Source organism: Saccopteryx leptura, chromosome 1 (assembly GCF_036850995.1).
Source record: "Saccopteryx leptura isolate mSacLep1 chromosome 1, mSacLep1_pri_phased_curated, whole genome shotgun sequence".
In the NCBI taxonomy this organism is placed as follows: Eukaryota; Metazoa; Chordata; class Mammalia; order Chiroptera; family Emballonuridae; genus Saccopteryx; species Saccopteryx leptura.
The window spans coordinates 250,783,819-250,797,295 of record NC_089503.1 but is presented as its reverse complement, the minus strand read 5'-3'; the positions used below and the strand labels follow the sequence as shown (position 1 = coordinate 250,797,295).

Here is a 13,477-nt window from a genome sequence, read left to right as displayed (position 1 = left end):
GAGAAACCTCAAAGATAAAAATATACTGAAAAATAACCAGAAGGGAAAACCTACTTTAGGTATAGAGAGAGAGAGAAAAAAAAAAAAAAAAGAAATCAGACTTCTCAGAAATCATGCAAGCAAGAAGAGAGTGGAATAATGTGTCTGTTTATTTACTTATTTATTTTTAAATGTTTAAAGTGTGAAAGAAAAAAAATCTCCTAGTTTGGAAAACCAAAAGCTGGTCCATTGAAAAAAATTAATAAAATTGATAAATATCTAGTCAAGATAATGAAAAGGAAAGGTAGAAATTATTAATATCGGAAGTGAAAAGGGCAAATGAACAAGAGGAGGGGTTTTATATCATCTAACATGCATTCATGATAATCTAGTAATAGAGTAAAATTCTCTCCTTGAGAAAGAACATCACAATACCTATTGCTAACATCATACTTAGCGAGAAACTAGATGCTTGTATGGTAAGCTGAGGAGAAGAGCAAGGTTTCCTCTCACCAATTCCATTCAACACTGTACTGGAAGTCCCAGCCATATCATAAAAGGCATAAAGAATGAGAAGCAAGAAACAAAATTGTCTTTCTTTCATATGATACAACTGTCTATGAAAACCCCCACAATAACAGAGATAATGCCTGAAGTAGCCAGGTTGAAGAATATATGTCAACTGGTTCCCTATAGAGGTACACAAATACAGGAAACTGATATTTGACAAATTAAATAGAGGCAATATAAGAAAAAAAAACTTATTTTTTCATTTTTAAAATTTATTTTTATTATTTTATTTTATTTTGAGAGAGGCAAGGAGAGAGAGACAGCAACACTGAGCTGCTTCTGTATGTGACCTGACTGGGAAATTGAACCAGCAACTTCCACGCTCTGAGATGATACTGCAACCAATTGAGCTATCTGGACAGGGCTTAATTTTTCTTTTTTTTCTTTTTTTTTTTTTTTTGTATTTTTCTGAAGCTGGAAACGGGAAGAGACAGTCAGACAGACTCCCGCATGCACCTGACCGGGATCCACCCGGCACGCCCACCAGGGGCGATGCTCTGCCCACCAGGGGGCGATGCTCTGCCCCTCCGGGGGGGTCGCTCTGCCGCTACCAGAGCCACTCTAGCGCCTGGGGCAGAGGCCAAGGAGCCATCCCCAGCGCCCAGGCCATCTTTGCTCCAATGGAGCCTTGGCTGCGGGAGGGGAAGAGAGAGACAGAGAGGAAGGAGGGGGGTGGGGGTGGAGAAGCAAATGGACGCTTCTCCTTATGTGCCCTGGCCGGGAATCGAACCCGGGTCCCCCGCACGCCAGGCCGACGCTCTACCGCTGAGCCAACCGGCCAGGGCCTCTTTTTTTCTTAAGAGATAGGGAAAGAAAAAGAGAGGGAGGGGAGGGGAAAGGGAAGCATTAATTTGTTACTCCACTCAGTCATGCAATCATTGCTTGCCTCCCGTGTGTGCCCTGACCAGGGATTAAACCTGCAACCTTGTTGTTTTGGGATGACTCTTAACAGACTGAGCTAACCTGCCAGGACCTTTTATATTTTCTTTGAGAAAAAGAGGGAGAGAGACAGGGAGAGAGATGAGAAGCCTCAATTTGCAGTTGCATCTTTTCTTTCTTTTTTCTTTTTTACAGAGACAGAGTCAGAGACAGGGATAGATAGGAATAGACAGACAGGAATGGAGAGAGATGAGAAGCATTAATCATTAGTTTTTTGTTGCGACACCTTAGTTGTTCATTGATTGCTTTCTCATATGTGCCTTGACTGTGGGGCTACAGCAGACCGAGTAACCCCTTGCTCGAGCCAGCAACCTTGGATCCAAGTTGGTGAGTTTTTGCTCAAACCAGATGAGCCCGCGCTCAAGCTAGTGACCTTGGGGTCTTGAACCTGGGTCCTCCGCATCCCAGTCCAATGCTCTATTCACTGCGCCACCGCCTGGTCAGGCTGCATCATTTTTTAGTTATTGTATTTACTGATTGCTTCTCATATTAGCCTTAACTGGGGTGGGGGGACTCAGGCCAGTGATCTTGTGATCATGTTGATGATCCCATGCTCAAGCTGGGTGAGCCCACACTCAAGCCAGTGACCTCAGGGCATGGAACCTGGGACCTTAGCATCCTAGGTCAATGCTCTATCCACTGCGCCACCACCCATCAAACAAAAAAAAAGTCTTTTAAATAAACCATGCTGGAAATAATAGATATCTACATACAACACACACACACACAATATAGACACAGACTTATACTTTGCACACAAATTAACTCAAAATAGATTATGCATCTAAATGTAAAATGCAAAAGTAAAAATACTTCCTAAAATGTAATATATGAGAAAATCTAGGTGATCTTGTGTTTAATGATATATATATATTTTAGATAAGATATGAAAACCAAATGTTTTACTTCATTAAAATGAAACACCTCTTTTTTCAAGAGGTTTTTCAGTATGAGAAAATCTTTTTTTTTTCTTAAGATTTTATTTATTGATTTTAGTAAGAGGAGAGAGAAAGGGGGTGGGGAACAGGAATGTACATGCCTTGACCCAGGCAAGCCCAGGGTTTTTAACTGGTGACCTCAGTGTTCTAAGTTGACACTTTATCCACTGTGCTCCCAGGTGAGAAAATCTTTTGTAAAATACTTATCTAATAAATGATGAGTATCCACAATATTCAAAGGACTCTTAAAACTGAACAATGAGAAGACAAATAAGCCAATTAAAATGGACAAAAGATCTGAACATACAACTCACCAAAGAAAAATACAGATGAGAAATAAGAAATATGAAAACATGCTTTTGCCCTGGCAGGTAGTTCAGTGAATAGAGCCTCACTCTGGTGTATGAATGTCCTGGGTTTGATCCCCTGTCAGGACACACAAGAGAAGCGACCATCTGCTTTTCTCCCCATCACTCTCCCCCTGCTGCAGCACTTGGCTCAATTGCTTGAAGTGTTGGCCCCAGGTGCTGAGGATGGCCTTAGGCGCTAAAAATAGCTTAGTACTTGAGCATCAACCCAAGATGGGATTGCTAGGTGGATCCCGGTTGGGGTGTGTGTGGGGGTCTGCCTCACTATTTTTCCTCCTTTCACCTAAAAAAAATGAAAACATGCCTGACATATGTCACTGGGATACCACAAATAAAATAATGAGATGTCACCATATATACTTATTAAATACTCAGAACACTAGATACTGGTACAGATGTGAAGTTGCAGGTCATTCTCATTCATTGCTGGTGGGAATGGGATTAGGTACACCTACATTGGAGACAGAAACTTTCTGTCAAGACTAAATATACTCTTACTACATATAGTAAGATCCAGAAATCATATTCCTTGGTATTGACCAAAGGGAGTTGAAACCTTACACCAGTGGTAGTCAACTTGGTCCCTATCGCCCACTAGTGGGCGTTCCAGCTTTCATGGTGGGCGGTAGCAGAGCAACCAATGTATAAATAAAAAGATAGCTTTAACTATAGTAAGTTGTTTTATAAAGATTTATTCTGCCAAACTTAGCAAAAATCCGACATAAAGTACTTGGTAAGTAATTATTATTATATGCTTTAACTTGCTGTAATTCTGCTTTATAAATTTTATAGGCCCTGGCAGGTTGGATCGGTGGTAGAGCATTGGCCTGGCGTGCAGAAGTCCCGGGTTCGATTCCTGGCCAGGGCACACAGGAGAGGTGCTCATCTGCTTCTCCACCCCTCCCCCTCTCCTTCCTCTCTGTCTCTCTCTTCCCATCCCGCAGCCAAGGCTCCATTGGAGCAAAGTTGGCCCGGGCGCTGGGGATGGCTCCTTGGCCTCTGCCCCAGGCGCTAGAGTGGCTCTGGTCACGACAGAGCGATGCCCCGGATGGGCAGAGCATCGCTCCCTGGTGGGTGTGCCGGGTGGATCCCGGTCAGGCGCATGCGGGAGTCTGTCTGACTGCCTCCCCATTTCCAGCTTCAGAAAAATACAAAAAAAAAATTTTATAAAGTAAAGTTACTTCCCTACTTTATAAATTACCATTACTGTGGAACAGGTGGGCTGTTAGAAAATTTTACTACTAACAGAGATACAAAAGTGGGCGGAAGGTATAAAAAGGTTGACTACCCCTGCCTTACACAAACCTTTATGCAAAAACCTACATGTGAATGTTTGTAGGCCCTTTATTCATAATTAGCAAGAATTAGAGTTAAGAAAGATCTCCTTCAAGAGGCAAATGGCCTGACTGGTGGCAACATACTAGATAACAACATCAACCTATAATCCTGAGGTACCAGGTTTGAAACCCCAAGGTCGCCAGCTTGAGGACAGGTTCATCCAGCTTGAGCGCAGGGTTGCCAGATGAGCATGGGATCTTCGACATGATCCCATGATCGCTGGCTTGAGCCCAAGGTTAGTGGTTTGAAGCCTAAGGTTGCTGGCTTGAGCAAGGGGTCTCTGGCTCAGCTTGAGTCCCCCATTCTAGACATGTATAAGAAGCAATCAATGAACAACTAAAGTGATGCAACTATAAGTTGATGCTTCTCATCTCTCTCCCTTCCGATCTCTCTGCTTCTCTGACAAAAAAAAAAAAAAAAAAAAAGGCAGTAGGGGTTTGTAATTAAGCCATTAAATGTACTAGGAATTGAAGAGATTTCCATAAGCCTTGAGGTGTTTTCCTCATCAATTAAAATAGAAGTTCATCTGCCTTAGGAATAGTATAGGGCTAAAGGCTCTCAAATGTCAAAGTTCTCTAGAGTCAAAGACTCACAAATACTGACCTAAAACTGGAAAAAGCACCTGAGTACTTAAATACACTTTATGTGCTGCTTAAATAAAACAAAAATTATATTTTGTTCTACAATCATTGTCTTTCTTATTTAACTACACTTCAAAAGCCCAAGTGCTAATGGAAATTGGAATCAAAGGACTTCAATATTCAAGGGTGTGAGGTCCCTCATAGAGAAAGCCAGGATGTGAGCTTTGGGTCTTATGAGAAAATGCAAGCAGTACTAGTTTCCCTGTGCTGGGCAGCCCTCTCGGGTGCCAGCTCCCCCATATATTTAGGCTAGTTTAGCCTTGGTTCCCAGGCACTTCTAGATCAGGCACCCAGAAGACTGCCTTTTAGGGCACAGGCTAGCTAACACAGCAAGCTGACATCACCACACTGATGTAATGGTTGATGTAATGTTGGTACCTAGCCACTATTGTCTGTAAACCCTATATATTTGCACGCCTGCACTGGTAGCCTAGGAGCAGCAGAATGAGCACGAATAAAGTCTTGAAGCATGCATCACTTGCTCTTGGCTCCTTGGGCTTTTTTCACCTTGGGGATCTTACTGAGAAATCATCCCTTGTGGAGCAGGTGTGCTCCGACAAAGGGTGAAAGGAATTTAATGGAAACCCTCACAAATATTAGAAAACAGATAAGCAGCTTGCTTCCCTTACCGTTCAGAAGAAAACCCACACTCAGATGAACATAATTGAAAATTTAAGGCCTGGACAAGCACCTTGAAACAGAACTGCTGTAGTGGGTCAGTCCTTGGGGAAAAGGGAGGGAGAGCTGAGTGGGCCCTGGAATGAGCTCTGGGAGCTCCCCCATGCTCCCCTCTGCTATGAGCATGGAAGCCTGGGTTCTCACAGTGAGGAAACTCTCAGCTTGACATTGAACAATGTTTTGACCCAAATAAACTCCCCAATTCACCCTTTGTCCACCTGATCTTCACAGACTTTCCCATGTGCAAAAATTATACTTTGAGCACACCTACACTGCAGTTGAAAAATTCAAATGTAAGTCTAAAAATGTCTAGATTTAAGAAATCACAACCTCAGAAAGGGTGTCATCCCCACTCCTCCTCCTTGTGCACGTGCACTCTCAACTTTCTAGGTTTCAGTTGCTTTTCTCAGGGTACAGGCTCCTTTCACGATGGGTATGAGCAGGGAGGACACCTGTAGGGGAGGCCCCCCAGGAAGAACCAGCTGGGCCTTCAGTTACTTCCCTTTCCAGGCTCAAGAGAGGCCTTAGGTAGTGTTGTTGGCCACAGGCCCCCCTCCCCACTGGAGAAGCCAGTACCACAACAGATTAAATTACATAAACCCAATGTTTGGACAATCCAGGAAAATCACTCAAGTCCACTGATAATATGGAAAGTGGGGGAGGGGGCTGGCTAGTTGGCTCAGCGGTAGAGTGTCAGCCTGGAGTGTAGAAGTCCCGGGTTCAATTCACAGTCAGGGTGCTAAAGACGGCTCCATGGCCTCTACCTCAGGCACTAAGAAGAGCTCGATTGCCAGCAGCCCCAGATGGGCAAAGCATCAGCCCCAGATGGGGTTTGCCGGGTGGATCTCAGTTGGGGTACATGCAGAGTCTGTCTCTGCCTCCCCACCTCTCACATAATAAAATATATATGGAAAGGGGAGAAGAATACTGTAACTCACTTTAATAAAAGTTAAACCAGAAAAACTCAGGTATCTGTTCCATTCAGAAGAAAAGGTGTCAGTTAATTACTGTTTCTATGGCAAGGCATTGTTTTTTAATAATCACATTTGAATACATCTGCTTTGCAAATCTAAGCTCTGGAATTTCATTTGAAAACACCTAAAAGTAAAGAACAGACCTCAGAAACTTCCTGCACAGCTGAAGGGAAGAAAATAGTGAAACTACAATTCATTAACAAAAGAATTGGTAATACTAGAATCTTTTTTTTAAATTCACCACTCTCTTGCCTCTTTGGAACTATTTTATACTGTCTTTCACACTTCTTCCTTGGTGGGGAAAAATACCTTACAGTGTCAAATCCACAACCTTATTCCCCCAGCCAAACTCTTCCTGGGGCTGGTGACAGATCTCTAAATTTCCAGGTCTCTCCCTTGTTCCCAAATGGCAGTTCTTCTCACAGTATTATCCACTGTTTGTCATTCGTGGTGCATCTGAAATAGTACCAATATTTTCCTTGTTTGCCCTTTTCTCCACATAGTCATGAATGGCCATATTTTAAAGGTATATATATGATATACAAATACAGCCTTACCTGTAGTGGCGCAGTGGATAAATCGTCTACCTGGAATGCGAAGGTTGCCAGTTCGAAACCCCTACCATTGCCTGGTCAAGGCACATATGGAAGTTAATGCCTTCTCCTCCCCCCTTCTCTCTATCTGACTCTCTCCCCTCTCTCTAAAAATGAATAAATAAAATCTAAAAAATATATTTTTAAAAAAGATACATAAATAGATATACACTGCTCACAAAAATTAGGGGATCAGGGAACCTGCAGATACTCAGATACTTTCAGTCGTTTGCTTTTTAAGTTTTTCGAGATGGCAGGGAGTTGTCAGCATAGAGGGGAGGAAGAGAGAAAGCAGATGGATGGACAGTGTGAATAGCTGGGTGGAAAGAAGGAGGGTCAGAATTTGCAGGAGGAGGAGGAGAAGGTTAAAGTACTGGAGCTCTGAAGGGAGGGGAGAGGACGAGGGGGAGAAGGGCATAGCTGTAGTCTGTGAGGAGGGGGGTTGGGGCGAGGAGAAGAAAGGCAGAGCCTGCAGTTTGTAAGGAGGGAGGAGGGGTTTAAGAACACAGTGGAGAAGTGAGGGGCCCCTGGCCAGCAGGGGAAGAGAAAGAGAATGGTATTTGCAGGTGAATAAGACACAGAATCCTGCGAAGGGAGGGGGCTTTCTGGAGGGAAGAGACTCGAGTGAAAGAGATTTGCAGAGGGACCAGAGAGGGTTCCTGAGAAAGGGGTGCCTTGGGGGATCAGGCAGGAGGGAGAGAGAGTTGAAAAAAAAAGTCCGCAGAGAAGGAAAGATTAGGAGTGGCGGTTTTAGGTGAGGTTTCTTTGGCCAAAATCGGCTTGCATGTAGAAAAGCAGTACAGAAATTAAGGACAGGAGTGAAAGTAGAAGGAAGCCTGCATGTAAGGAATTTCAGAAGTTTTCCTAGTCCAATGGCAAAAGTTGTCAAGGTCTCTCAGAATATTGTAATTGAATGTCCCGTTTTCAGGCCAATGGGAGACATTGTTTAGTTTATATTGTGGCCAGGCAGTATGGCAAAAGAAAATGAATAGAAGACAGCCCAATGGGGTTTGGTCAGACGCCTTTAATGACGAAGAGCTCAATGTGGAGATTAGTGATATAGAGAGGGATTCCCCGCCTGCAATCACAATCTCAAAGGAGAAAGCTCTCCTGGGAATGTGGATTTGTCCTACTTAGGGATCATCACTGCCCAAGAAGGAGCTCAAAGAGAATGTGGAGGGATTTGGCTAAGAGCTTCGACTTTTGGAATGTGCTGTCCCTGGGACAGAAATATGGCAAACCCCTCAAAATGTGAGGCTGACCGGAGAAAACCGTCCGACGATGGATTAGGGATTTATGGGTCGAATTAAAGCGAGCCGGGAGAGGGAAGGGAGAAACTCTTTACCTTTCTGGTCCAGCAGGGGTTCAGGACAGAGACAGATTACCGGCCAATCAACCTACAATTACACGTCCAAACAGAATCAGAGAGTAAGCCTGGGACGAGCTGCCGCTGCCCATTGCATCCCTGGTTGTAAGTTTGGACGGCAAAGAGGGATCGTCCAGGCAGTTAGTACCCTGTCCTGGGTTTTGGCACCAAATATTGGAATCCATGGGAGTCGGAAAAGACCAGAGTAACAGGCTTTATTGAAAGGAAGAAAGGAACCCTGTTGGGCACTTCTTCGAGGGAGAAGGGCACTAGTTACAGATTAGGGGTGAATTTTATAGGGCTTGGGAGAGCCTGAGGGAGTATTGAGTCAAAAATTCTGGTATGTTCCCTTTTTCAGTTTTAGGATTTCAGCTTTCTGGAATGCTCCTTCTTGGGGAAGGTTGACCAGCTTCCTGGAACTCTTCTGCCTCAGGGGCGATTATCCAGTAAGTAAGGGTAGGTCAGGTTGCCAGGTGGAACAGCAAAAGGGCTGTTGGAATTTCATATATCTATCAAACTATTTTTGGGGCTGCATGATTTGGGCTTGCAGATGCCCCGTGTCAGCCATATGCGGCCGGCATATTAATAAATCTTCTCCTCTAATAAAACTCTTCAAAATTCATCTGGACTGGGTGTCTCTACATGAACTTGATGAAATGAGGTACAGTGCCTTTCAGAATCTGGGGTGCGGTACTTTATAACAAGAGGAGGGTAGATAGAGAGACAGACTCCCACATGTGCTGCAACTGGGATCCACCTGGAAACCACCTTCTGGGGTCATGTTCCCAACAGAGCTATTTTTAAAGCCTGAAGCAGGTTCGAGGAAGACATCCTCTGCACCCAGGCTCATGCACTCGTGCTCAAACCAATGGAGCTATGGCTGTGGGAGGGGAAGAGAGTGAGAAAGAGAGAGAAGGGGATGAGGGGATTGCTGAAGCAGATGGTCGCTTCTCCTGTGTGCCCTGACTGAGATCGAACCTAGGGACATCTATATGCCAGGCTGACGCTCTACCACTGAGCCAACCAGCCAGAGCCTTAACTAATGAAATTATATTTAAAGATTACAACATGATGATTTGATATACCTACACACATTGTACAATTTAGCTATCATTCTCAGTATTCCTGTCATCCTCCTTCAATCCCTACCTCTGGACAATCACCAATCTTCTTTGTTACCATAATTTTCCCTATTCGGATTTTTCACATGCATGGCATTATGTAATATATAGTCTTCTTCTTCTTCTTTTTCTTTCTTTTTTATTAGCGAGAGGGTGAAAGAAAGAGAGAGAGACAGATAGGAAGGGAGAGAGATGAGAAGCATCAACTCATAGTTGTATCAGTTTAGCTGTCTACTGATTGCTTTCTCATATGTGCCTTGATGGAGGGTGGGGGAAGCACTTCAGCTGAGCCAGAGACCCCTTGCTCAAGCCAGCTACCTTGGGTTTCAAGCCAGCTACCTTTGGGCTCAAGCTTGCAACCATAGGGTTATGTCTATGATCCCATGCTCAAGCCAGCAACCCTGCATTCAACCCGGATGAGCCCACACTCAAGCTGGTAACCTCAGGGTTTCAAACCTGGGTCCTCAGTGTCCCAAGCCAGTGCTTTATCCACTGTGCCACCACCTGGTCAGGCTATATGGTCTTTTTTTTCTTTGTGACAGAGAGAGACACAGAGAGAGAGACAGATAGGGACAGACAGACAGGAAGGGAGAGAGATGAGAAACATCAATTCTTCATTGTGGCACCTTAGTTGTTCGTTGATTGCTTTCTCATATGTGCATTGACTGGGGGCTACAGCAGACTAAGTGAGCCCTTGCTCAAGTCAGTGACCTTGGGCTCAAGCTGGTGAGCCTTGCTCAAACCAGATGATCCCGTGCTCAAGTTGGCGACCTTGGGGTCTGGAACCTGGTTCCTCCGCATCCCAGTTCAATGTTCTATCCACTGCGCCACCACCTGGTCACGCTATATGGTCTTCTTTATTTTTATTTTTTACTTTTCTGAAGCTGGAAATGGGGAAGCAGTCAGACAGACTCCCGCATGCGCCCGTCCTGGATCCACCTGGCACGCCCACCAGGGGGCGATGCTCTGCCCATCTGGGGCATCACTCTGTCGCGACCAGAGCCACTCCAGCACCTGGGGCAGAGGCCAAGGAGCCATCCCCAGCGCCCCGGCCATCTTTTTGCTCCAATGGAGCCTCGGCTGTGGGAGGGGAAGAGAGAGACAGAGAGGAAGGAGGGGGGGTGGAGAAGCAGATGAGCGCTTCTCCTGTGTGCCCTGGCCGGGAATCGAACCCGGGACTCCTGCACGCCAGGCTGACGGTCTACCAGTGAGCCAACCGGCCAGGGCTATATGGTCTTCTTGATTGACTTCACTCACTTATCATAATTTTTTCAAGGCACATCCCTGTGGTAGCATGTATCAATACTTGGTTTTTATGATTGAAGAATATTCCATTGTGCCCACTGAAAATCAGTATTGACTAGTATTTCTGCTACCAGAGCCCTGGGTTCTTGCGATCTCCCAGGATAGAAATAAAAAGAGACCACAAGAAACCAATATACAGTTTTGGCTAGAAATCAAACCAGGGTCTCTGCACGGCAGGTGAGAATTCTACCACTAAATCATCCTGAGTTCTCAGGAAATCCCAAGGTAGAAATGAAGAGAATTCACCACAAGAATTAGGACTCAGGTGAAGGTTTATTAAATAGCTCATACACCAAGGGAGACAACATTTAAAGGGAAAAGAAGAAATGCTGCTCTCTGAACAAAAGCCAGGGAACAGTTTTAAGGAAGTTGAGGCAAGAAAGATGTCTAAGTGTTACGTTTAAGTATATAGAGGCAGGGACTTTTGGCACCTGAGCAGTGGAACTACATGCTGCTTCTGGCATGGCATATCTCATTAGCATGTTAAATTCCATGCAGGGGTGTGTTTTTTAGTATTCAAATAAAGGAAGATCATACACACACACACACACACACACACACACAACAGTCATATTTTGCTAGCACACATGCATAACTGAAAGGCATAAAATTTAAGCCCATCAAAGTAAATATTTTTTTTAAATATTTTATTTATTGATTTTTTTGTGAGAGAGTGGAGTGAAAGAGAGAGACAGAGAGAGAGAAGGGGGAGGAGCAGGAAGCATCAACTCCCATATGTGCCTTGACCAGGCAAGCCCAAGGTTTCGAACCGGCGACCTCAGTGTTCCAGGTCGACGCTTTATCCCACTGCGCCACCACAGGTAAGGCCTCAAAGTAAATCTTGAAGACAGCAGTACCTACAGTCTAGTGGCTAATTGGCTGTAAAAAAAGGGGGGTAGGGGAGGAAGGAAAAAAGGAAGGAAGAAAGGAAGGAAGGAAGGAGGAAAGGGAGGGAGGAAGGAAGGAAGGAAGAAGGAAGGAAGAAAAAAGGAAGGAAGGAAGAAAGGAAAAAGAAATGAAGGAAGGAAGGAAGGAAGGAAGGAAGGAAGGAAGGAAGGAAGGAAGGAAGGAAGGAAAGAAGGAAGGAAAGATATCAGGACCGATTAATGAGTTTTTGGCTTCCTCACAGCTGGCCTTGGGGAGTGGCTTACTTATCTTCATTTGTCACCAAAAAAGATTTATTTGGGAAAAAGAAAGAAATGCAATCCAGTATATGCAGACATGGCAAGTCATGTGCACACACTGCCCAGCAAGCAGTGTATACTAGGAGAAGTATTTATAGAAAGGAAGAAGGAAGTTAAGAGGAGGGCAGTTACAAACATAGAGCTTTGTTGTAAGCAGAGTTGTTCCTGTAGGGTTCTGAGGGTTACATAGTGCAAGAACTCCTCCCATAAGCCCTAGCGCCTCTCACAGACTCTTCCAACTGATCATAGCCCTTTAAACTCTCCCTTTTAATCAAGATCTTTCTCTGAAAGCATCACTGATCAATAGGCAGGTCTTCCAGCTTCAGCATCCTTTTGTCCCTTGACATCATAAGGACATTTTCTGGATATTGTCTCTCACACCTGATGGAAGGTGTATGGTTCGACAATAACTTGTGTCCAAGGTTAACAAGCAACAGGTACAGAGGGTACAGAGCTTAATAACAAAAAGAATTCAAAATAGAATCAGAACAACAGAGCAAACTTAGTTTATACCATCAATTTAAATCAGGAGCTCAATCAAACCTGTAGGTAATAAAAAATAAATAACACAATTATCTTGGATGGATTATTGTTGTTGTGAGTCAGGGGTGCAGAGAGAGAGATCAGCAGATGAAATATTCGTGAACTAGCAAAGGACCACTGCTTGCTCAGGCAAATGGCACCAAGTTCGCGCTGTGTCCTATTTTTATTCACAAGATTTCAAAAAGCCTGTTTACTTAGAAATTGCCATAGCATCAAGCATAACCTTTAATTAAGAATACATGGAGCCTGACTAGGCAGTGGCGCAGTGGATAGAGCATTGGACTAGGATGCAGAAGACCCAGGTTTGAGACCCTGAGGTCACCAGCTTGAGCATGGGCTCATCTGGTTTGAGCAAAGCTCACCAGCTTGGACCCAAGGTCGCTGGCTCAAGCAAGGGGTTACTCAGTCTGCTGAGGCCCACGGTCAAGGCACATGTGAGAAAGCAATCAATGAACAACTAAGGTGTTGCAACACGCAACAAAAAACTAAAGATTGATGCTTCTCCTCTCTCCGTTCCTGTCTGTCTGTCCCTGTCTATCCCTCTCTCTGACTCTCTCTCTCTGTCTCTGAAAAAAATAAAAAAATAAAAAAAAGAATACATGGAATATATCTGCATGATAGCTTAATAACAATACAATATCAGAAGGCATTAACTGCTATTGCTCCTATGGTTCCTACAACATTCCTTTCTTTTATCTCAAGGAAGAGCCTTGAAGGGAGCAGTAAAATCTTATGAGAATGTTTTACTGAGAAGAAAATCTAGCAACCACCTTCGGTCACATAGACTTGTTTCAGTGACCCGCCTTCGAGTCACGAAACAATTCTCTTGGCAAACAGTCTTTTCTTGTTGGCTGTGTTCCCATCCAAGGTCATGCAATGGATTATTCCACTACAGATCATAGTTTTTGATGACACATTCAATAATGGGAAACCGGTAGAT

General features: G+C 44.2%; 1 pseudogene; it reads right to left on the bottom strand.

Moving 5' to 3' along the window:
• The window catches only part of LOC136388274 (zinc finger protein 878-like), a 44,263-nt pseudogene that overhangs the window by 4,604 nt on the left and 26,182 nt on the right, over window positions 1-13,477 (bottom strand).